The sequence below is a fragment of the Hibiscus syriacus genome, unplaced genomic scaffold (assembly GCF_006381635.1).
Source record: "Hibiscus syriacus cultivar Baekdansim isolate YM2019G1 unplaced genomic scaffold, ASM638163v2 tig00002799_pilon, whole genome shotgun sequence".
Lineage (NCBI taxonomy): Eukaryota > Viridiplantae > Streptophyta > Magnoliopsida > Malvales > Malvaceae > Hibiscus > Hibiscus syriacus.
In genome coordinates, this window is record NW_024061945.1 from 131,802 (window position 1) to 140,700 (window position 8,899).

Below are 8,899 nucleotides of genomic sequence, written 5' to 3' on the forward strand. Positions count from 1 at the left end.
GATGGGATTTTTAGTGAGACAAATAGCACTAGTATTGTCACACTTAATAGGTATGGTACCTACTTCAATTCCATAATCAAAAAGTTGTTGTTTCATTCATAAAACTTGTACACAACAACTACCGACTGAAATGTATTCCGCTTCAGTGGTAGATAATGCAACACAATTTTGTTTCTTTGAAAACCAAGAAATCAACATATTTCCTAGAAATTGGCAAGTACCAGAGGTGCTTTTCCTATCTATTTTGCATCCTCCATAATCCGCATCAGAGAAGGCATACAAGCTAAAGCTAGAGTCTCTAGGATACTAAAGTCCTAAACTAGGAGTGTCCTTAAGGTATGTAAAGATTATTTTAACAGCTAGTAAATGTGATTCCTTAGGGCATGATTAAAATCTAGCACATAAGCAAACACTAAACATATTTTTTTGTCTACTTGCGGTTAGATAAAGCAAAGAGTCAATCATTGAATTATACAATTTAACATCCACACATTTACCTCCTTCATCTTTTTCAAGCTTTATTGATGAGTCATTAGAGTGGCATGACGTTTCCCATTTTCCAATCCAAACTTCTTGAGCATATCTTTGACGTATTTTTCTTGATTAATGAAGATGCCATCTTTTCTTTGCTTGATTTGGACTCCCAAGAAAAATGAGAGCTCCCCCATCATATTCATCTCGAATTCACTCTGCATTAGCTTAGAAAATTCTTGGCAAAGAAACTCATTAGTAGAACCAAATATTATATCATCAACATAAATTTGAACTACTAGTAAATCTTTACGTTTATGCTTTAAAAAAATATGTAGTGTCAACCTTCCCTTTTGAAAAAGCTTTTTCAATTAAAAAATTTGACAATCTTTCATACCAAGCTTTAGGAGCTTGCTTTAAACCATAAAGTGCTTTTGTCAATTTAAAAACATGATCCGAAAATTTTGAATCTTCAAAACCAGGAGGTTGTTCCACATACATTTCTTCTTTTATAAAACCATTTAAAATGCACTTTTAACATCGATTTGATATAATTTAAATTCATTGAAACATGCAAATGCTAATAATATTCTAATTGCTTCCATCCTATCTACGAGAGCGTATGTCTCATCAAAATCTATGTCTTCTTCTTGAGTATAGCCATTAGCAACATGTCTAGCCTTGTTCCTCATTGTATTACCACTTTCATCTAGCTTATTCCTAAATACCCATCTAGTACCTACAGTAGATTTATTACTAGGACTTTCAACTAATGGCCATACTTTACTTCTCTCAAATTGATTTAGCTCTTCTTGCATAGCCATAATCCAATGTTCATCATTTAATGTTTCTTTAATATTCTTAAGCTCTATGCATGATAAAAATGCAACATAATTACATATATTTCTAAGATAAGATCGAGTTGTTACCCCTTTGGATGGATCACCTATTATCTCACCATCTTTGACATATTTGTATTCTCTTGGGTAAGAGACTTCCCTTTCTTCAATGGTTGGATTCTCGAGAACATCATGAGTTTCCTCATCTTTTCTTTCTTCTTTTTATGATGGTTCCCAACGTCATGTCTAACATCATTTGTGTTTACAATACCTACATCATCATTCAAACAAGAATCCTTCTTCGGAAGAGGATTATCATCGAAAACAACATGAATAGACTCTTCTACCATAATTTCTTTTATTAAATACTCGATAAGCTTTAGAATTTAATGAATAACCCAGAAAAATTCCTTTATCACTTTTAGCATCAAATTTGCCAAGATTTTCTTTACCGTTGTTTAAAACAAAACATTTAAAAGGATGAAAATAGATAATGTTAGGCTTTTTATTTTTGAAAAGTTCATATGGATTTTTCTTCAAAATTGGCCTAATCATTACTCGATTAATAATATAACAAGCGGTATTTGTGGCTTCTGCCCAAAAATATTTTGGCAAATTATTTTCTCAAAGCATGGTTCTAATCATTTCTTCCAAAGTTTGATTTTTCCTCTAAACAACTCCATTTTATTGAGGGGTTCTAGGTGCTGAACAATTATGGCTAATACCATTAGAATTACAAAAATCAGTAAATCCAAGATTTTCAAATTCAGTGCCATGATCACTCATGACACTAGTTATAGAGTAACATTTTTCTTTTTGGATTACTTTGAAAACGTGATGAATTTTTATAATGCTTCATCTTTAGTACTTAAAAATAAAACCCAAGTATATCTAGAATAGTCATCTACCAATACAAAACAATATTGTTTTCCACCCAAGCTAATAGTTCTAATTGGCCCAAAAAGATCTATATGGATCAATTGTAATACTCTACTAGTTGATATATCATTAATGGACTTAAAGGAAGCTCTATGTTGTTTTCCTTTAGCACAAGCATCACATATTTTATAATTATCAAATTTTAGCTTTGGCAACCCTCTTACTAAATCTCCTTGAATTAGTCATTGTAGAACACTCATGCTAGTATGTCCTAGTCTCCAATGCCATAACCAACTATCATGCTCATCCTTAGCAACTAGGCATAAATTAGTCATATTTATAGAATCTAAATGCACCATGTATATATTTCCTATTCTATGACCAACAAGCATAATCCGATTAGATGCAATGTCAATGACTTTACAACCATTAGTTTTAAACATGACATTGTATCCCTTATCACATAATTGACTAATCTCAATAGATTATGCTTTAATCCATTCACATATAAAACATTTTTAATTTGTATGGAAGAGGTATTACCTATAGTACCTATACCTTCAATGTGACCTTTTGAATTATCACCAAAAGTCACCTCTCCTCTATTTTGGCGTTAAGCTCTATGAACCGACATTTGTATCCGGTCATGTGTCTTGAGCATCCACAATCAAGGTACCATGAGTTTGAGTTTATTTCCCGTGCCTTGTAACAATTCTCCTTTTCCTACAAACATAGATTAAAATTTGATTTCTGGTACCCAATTTCTTTTGGGTCCATATTCATTAGTCTCCAAAATCCTAGTCCCCTTGGGTATCCATTTATGTATAATATCCTTATCTTTAGTAGTAATGACTTCTTTAGGAACTCATATAATTCTAATGATTTTTCCATTAGAGGTTCTTCAGGGACCTTTATGATTGTAGTTTTTAAAACTTTTTCTAACAAAGTTGGATTTTGAATTTTCTCCTTTTTCAAAATGATTTGTTCCAACTTTATTAAAAGAAGCTTTAAGATCATCAATTTTCTTTTGATGATCATCATTGACTCCTGAAAGTAAGTTATGCAAATCAATATTTTTCTTTTCAAATTCATCTAATTTGATTTGCAATTATATTATCTTACTTTCAAGATCGTTGTTGGTTTTAGGTATAAGACTATTTTCATTTCTCAATTTTGAAATGTCATTTTTGTATTTTGAAAATAAAGTCTTATAATCCGAAGCCAATCCATTAAAGTCCTCTAATAACTCATCATAAGATAAATCATCTGAATCAAATGAGTTAGAGGTTACCTGAGAGTTTTCCCCGATGGCCATCAAGCACAAGTTTGCACTTCTTGTTCCTCTTCATCGGAACCTTCTTTATTGCTCCATGTAGCCACATGATCCTTGTGTTTCTTCTTTGATTGACCCTTTTTCTTTAATTATGGGCAATCATATTTGACATGCCCCGACTTTTTGCATTAGTAGCAAATAATAGGGTCTTTCTCATTCGATTTATTTTTAAAGCCTTCTTTTCGTTTGAATTTTCTTCCTCAGTTGAGCCTCGATGATTGTCGTCTTCTTTGATTGCCAAGATTTTGGAAGAGAGTAAACTAACTTCCTCACAAGCTTTTTGTTTGGAATGATCTCTCTATATGATTTGATACCATTAACAATCGTGGAAAATCTATCCGTCATAGCTTTGATATCTTCATCCGGTTTCATCTTGAAATTTTCATAGCTATAAGTTATAAGACTAATTTTAGATTCTTTTACCTTATTTGTGCCTTCATGAGTGACTTGAAGTTTATCCCATATCTCCTTGGCGGTTTTACAAGATAAGACTCTTCTGTATTCATCCAGTCCAAGAGCACAAAAAATAATATGGATAGCCTTTGAGTTGAGCTGGAACATTCTTGTCTCTACTTCACTCCACAATCTTGAATGAGTGGAATGAATGAAGTATCCATCTTCTAAGACATTCCATGCTCCCATCTCACTTGCTTGAATGAATTATCTCATTCTATTCTTCCAATAAGCATAATTAGCTCCATTGAAGAAATAAGGCTTGTTGATAGGCATAGAATCAAGACCGAAGTTGGAGTTTGAAGTGGAGGCCATTGATGACTTGAATATCGATATAAATCTTCTCGAATCGACTCAAGAAGTGATTAAACCTTCAAATGAGTGAGGCTCTATACCAATTGTTGAGTTAATCGATTGACGAATCGACCAAGAGGGGGTGAATTGGCAATAAAAATTTTGGTGAAAGCTTTTGCAGAAAATTAAAAATAATTGCACAGCGATTTAGAGTGGTTTGACTTTCTCAACTAAAATATACGTCCACTACCTTAGTTATCCACACTAAGGATTTTCCAATAAATTCACTAATTTGTTCTTTCTTTTGAGGACAAAGAGTAACCTTACAACTCCCTCAAGAATTATACCCCAAATTCTTAAGAACACTCTATCCCAAAGAGAAATACACAAATTTGCAAACTTACAAGAAAACCTCACAAGGTAAAATGTTTGCACAATTCTAGAACAAAGAAAAACACTAAAAAATAAATACAATTGAGCACAGTAAGTGCTTTTGAAAGCAAAATGAATATTGAATGAAAAATAGGCTTGAAATGCTCAAACTTGAGGTTTTATGCATTCTCTTTGATTCTCTAGCTTCTCTTCTTAATTATTGTTGATCAATGGCTCCTAAGCTTGTTTAAATACTCCTTGGATCACTTCTGAACGTTGGGGATCATTAGTGGAGTCAATAGAGCCGTTATTCTGTGAAAACAATTAATAAAATAGTTGGGAGCGTATGGTGCATCGATGCATAGCCTGGGTGCATCGGTACACTATGTGTAAAATTCAAATATTTTGACCGTTATAAGACTTAGTGCATCGGTACACTATGAGTGTATCGATACACTAATTACATTTGATGTTTCAAATAAACCAAGAATGCATCGATGCATGGTCTGTGCATCGGTACATAAAATGCATTCAATGTTTCAATAAATCCCGAGTTCATCGATGCATGGTGTGCGCATCGGTACAGTAAATGCATTTGAAATGGAGTGTGCATCGATGCATCAAATGAGTCCATCGGTACATCCCTTTATAAAATTGATTTTTGGCATGTTTTTGGTTTGAAATACTTTGTGAAAATTGTTTCAAAAATATTTTAAGTTTAAAACACAATTTTACACTTTAGTAAGGATTGAAATTGATCTTTTAAAGACTTGGAGTAATATTTGGATATTTGAATAATTTAATCGAATATACTTTGAAAATGATTTGTAAAAGCTTAAAATTCATTTAAACTTAATTTGTTATATCGAAACATCAAAATGTTTTCAACAACAGTCAAGTTAGAGTTTCATTTAGATAACACAAAGCATTTACAGTCTGAGTAGAGACCCGAATAAGGTGTACTCATGACGAGGCCCTTATCCGAGGACTAAGAGAGGTGTGATTCTCATACTTCAGTGATAGAGCAGTAAAGCCTTAAGTAGGTAGCACTTGATCAAGATCATGTATGTGCCTACTGCTTAATACCCTATCTTTAGCATGCTTATGTTTATGAAACTCTTAATGCTACTATAGATTAGCGATTATACTATTGGGCTTTGTAAGCTCAGCTTTCGGATATTTTTCGTTGGTAGGTCAATAGCTTGGGTATTTCGTGGAGCACCTTCTTAGCAGGACTTCTAGCACCTCCTTCAGAGTACTATATTGTAGATTTAGTGGGCATATGTATTAAGCGCACCTACTTATGTATTATTTTATCAAATAATGAGATGTATTATCTTGATTTTAAATTATGTGTCCTAGAGCTTCGATTTGAAAAATATTTTAATAATTATTTTTCATGTTGTATGATAAGATTGAGTGTGTTTTAAAGGAAAAACGAAAAGGTTTTGAAAATCATAGGTTGCCTTGATATCCTAATGTGGCACTTTAGGCCTAATCAGGTTTTGGGTGTTATATTTAGTGGTATAAGAGCATCATATTGAGTCATTCCTAGGACCCAGTTGCCAGTTTTAGTAAGGTTTTAGTGAATATATGCCACTAGGTACTAAAAGTACTTGTATAAGTCTGGAATCCTGATGGTGCTTCATTTCTTAATCTGTGTTGTAGAGTTTTGCGATGGCTGATAGTTTCGAATGTGGTTTTAGGAGGCAGTTCTATCAACTAGTTCAGGGAGACCACTCGGTGTACGAGTATGAGAGAGAATTTATTCATTTGACTCGCTATGCTCTAGAGTTAGTTGCAACTAAGTCTTCGAGGTGCAAAAAGCTCCTTGAGGGACTTCTTATAGAGATCTTTGAGCAGCTTGCGGCAGACCCACTTAAGGTGTTTTTAGAATTGGCATGATAAGCTAAGACCATAGGGAAAATGCAAAGTATGAGGAATAGTTTGTTGGGTGAGTCCAACGCTCTGAGTTTGAGGACTAGTATATCAGTAGACCTATCGCAGTAAGTCACAAAAAGGACCAGAGTTTTATGTGAGTAGGGAAGAGTAATGCCATATTTATCACTCCAGTAGGGTCAAAGGTTAGACGTAGGGTCTTGTAGGAGACCACTAGTTTCACCATCATCTGTGAGCTTTGGAGAGACTCATAGAGTTTTGAGGTATCCAAAGTATGAGCATTGTGGCAAAAATCATTGAGTAAGGTTCTACAAGCTTTCTAGGAAGTGTTATAGGTACGGATCTTTAGCTCATATGGCGAGAGATTGCACTAATTTGGATGGTTCTTTGTCAGCTCCAACAAGGGGGGTGATCCCAGTAGCTCATCAAGGCAGAGGATCTACCTAGAGAAGAGTTAGTTTGATGCCCGAACAGGAGAGTCAAGGAGCGGATTGACCCGTTCTCAATTTTTTGGTGCGCGATTCCACCCATCAACTTGTAGAAGAGCAGGGTTGGGTTTTGATGTATCAGAGGTTATGTTAGATTTGTTTTCAGTAATCTTAGTTATTTATGTGGTTTCATTAGGTGTAAAAGCTTGTATTCGTAGATGGTGTCAAGTGATTTAGGTCAGAAAAGTGTTAGTGTAGGGAACCTGGAGAGAGAATCCAAATGTTTAGTTGGTGGACCTTAGTAGAATAGACCAGAGGCCTTATATATTCTTTGAGGACTCGAGTTAGATTTAGTAGCCTACCTAAGGGAAGTTTTAGCACAAGTGTTACTTGACCTCAGGATGGTGGGATTGGAAATGGGAGAATGAGTGGTTGTTCCTAGCTGAGTGAAAGGTAAACTCTAAGAGAATGTTGAGCCACAAAGTCTTCCACCCTTGTATGTTCCTTAGGAAAATATATGAATGGATTACTAAGTAATATATTAGACTATAAGGACTTTTCCAGTCTCCAGTTGAGAGGATTTACCTGTAACGAGTTAATAATCCCAAGTTCAGTGTTACAAATAAGGGTCTTCGTGTGAGAGCTAAGAATACCCTAGTCACCTAACCAAAAATATCATAATGTATCTCAGTTAGTGCCAAAACACTAAGTTACTAACTAGGCACAGATGCCACAAGTATTCACGAATAGTAAGTTTGCAGGGTGTATGTTCCGATACAGTAGTTTTAGAATTCCACCCTAAGTACTGAGGATAATATAGGTAACATAGCGAGTTGCGAGTCTAGAGGTACAATTCTTAAGGTGCAGAGAACCCTCCAGTTTCGTTAGTGTGCCTTCGTGCAGGAGTAGTAAGCAATCCAAGTAAGTGAGCCAAACTTTATCAGTGATGTCTTCATGTTGGTATATGAGCGAAAGCCATATACAACACATAGCAGAATTCAACGTTGAGCAGTACCATAGATTTTAGTATTTCAGACTAAAGGGGATTGAGTGCGTTAAGTGTCATTCAACTAGCATTAGTTCTCAACAGATAGTTCAAGGGTGGTAAGCGATAGTGACTGTAAGATACAAAGTATCATAATCCTTAACTCAGAGTCCAGTTGTGAGAGATCTCATCTTGGTGAGGTGTGCTCTTCGGGAGCCCCAACTGTTGCTGGTTTCGATAATAGTGGCTGATTTTCAGTCGAGAGTTTTCGAGTTACAAGTAAAGTTGTAAGGACTTTTTTCTCTCAAATTCAAGTTAATATGAGTTTAAGTACTTTGAGGATTCTAAGTGGTTTACCTAAAGATGTGTTGCGTTTGGATCAAGTCATTTTGAGGACGAAATTTCTTTTAAGGAAGGGAAAGTTGTAACACCCTAAATTTTGGGCTAATAGTTTCGAGTTTACTTGAGAGGTAAGTAGACTCCGTGAAATTCATATTTTAAGTCATTGGGCAGAGTTAGGTTTAATTGGGTTGAGTTTGAAGCCCTATTAGTCAAAAAGGAGACTTTTAATTAGTATAAAAAAATGAGGAATGACCAAAAATGTTATTTACCAATTTTCAAAAGATGAGCCTTTATATTTTTTTCATTTTCTTCTTCTTCCCATTTTCTCTCATTTTCATTCTCTTCTTCTTCCTCTCCGAGGGGTTAAGCCAAAGGTAAGAGTTCAAGCCTTTTTCAAGTTTCATTTTCGTTCATTATCCCTCCGGTAATGTCGTTTTACTGATTAAAGCTTTGGGTTTTTATAGTTAAAGAGAAAATTAAGAGTTTTTATCAAACAAAAATAACCAAGGAAATGAGTTTAGCTAATCAAGAGGCTTCATTTTAGGTTTCTAACACCAAGGTAGTGTATTTCTAATTCTTTGGAGTGTTAAGATTACCATAAGTA